Source organism: Octopus bimaculoides, chromosome 4 (genome assembly GCF_001194135.2).
Source record: "Octopus bimaculoides isolate UCB-OBI-ISO-001 chromosome 4, ASM119413v2, whole genome shotgun sequence".
NCBI classification, from domain to species: Eukaryota; Metazoa; Mollusca; class Cephalopoda; order Octopoda; family Octopodidae; genus Octopus; species Octopus bimaculoides.
In genome coordinates this window covers 92,266,036-92,266,502 of record NC_068984.1, presented here as the reverse complement: position 1 = coordinate 92,266,502, position 467 = coordinate 92,266,036, and the positions used below count along the sequence as shown (strand labels likewise).

The 467-nt window shown below is 39.2% G+C and overlaps 1 protein-coding gene across 1 annotated transcript in view; it reads right to left on the bottom strand.

The window, feature by feature from the left end:
* LOC106869758 (collagen alpha-6(VI) chain) overlaps positions 1-467 on the bottom strand; it is a 22,987-nt gene that overhangs the window by 16,375 nt on the left and 6,145 nt on the right. The gene's annotated exons all lie outside the window — the stretch shown is intronic.

The window sequence follows — 467 nt, the reverse complement described above, 5'->3', positions numbered from 1 at the left end:
TAGGTCTTCTTTCAAGGCACTATTCTATGTCTTCCTTGGTCGGCCTCTTTTTCTCTTACTTTCCAGTGGCATCCAGCTCATGGCTGTTTTGACATTTTGACAAGCCTCTCCACTGCAACAGACCGGAGATTTGAATGAACAATGGAATATGTTCAAAAGTGCTTTAACCAAAATCACAAGAACCACAATCGGACAGAGAAGAGGGACAGACCGGGAAAGATGGATCACACCATATACATGGCAATTGACTGACTACTACTACTACTACTACTACTACTACTACTACTACTACTACTACTACTACTACTACTACTACTACAACAAATAATAATAATAATGATAATAAATGCCCGGATGCAGTACCAGGCAGTGGCTCTCATGGCTTCTGATCTTAATTGATTGGAAATGTTATCATGTACATTTTGTCTTGGTATAAAAGATGGGCTACAGCAAATATTCTGCTCAAT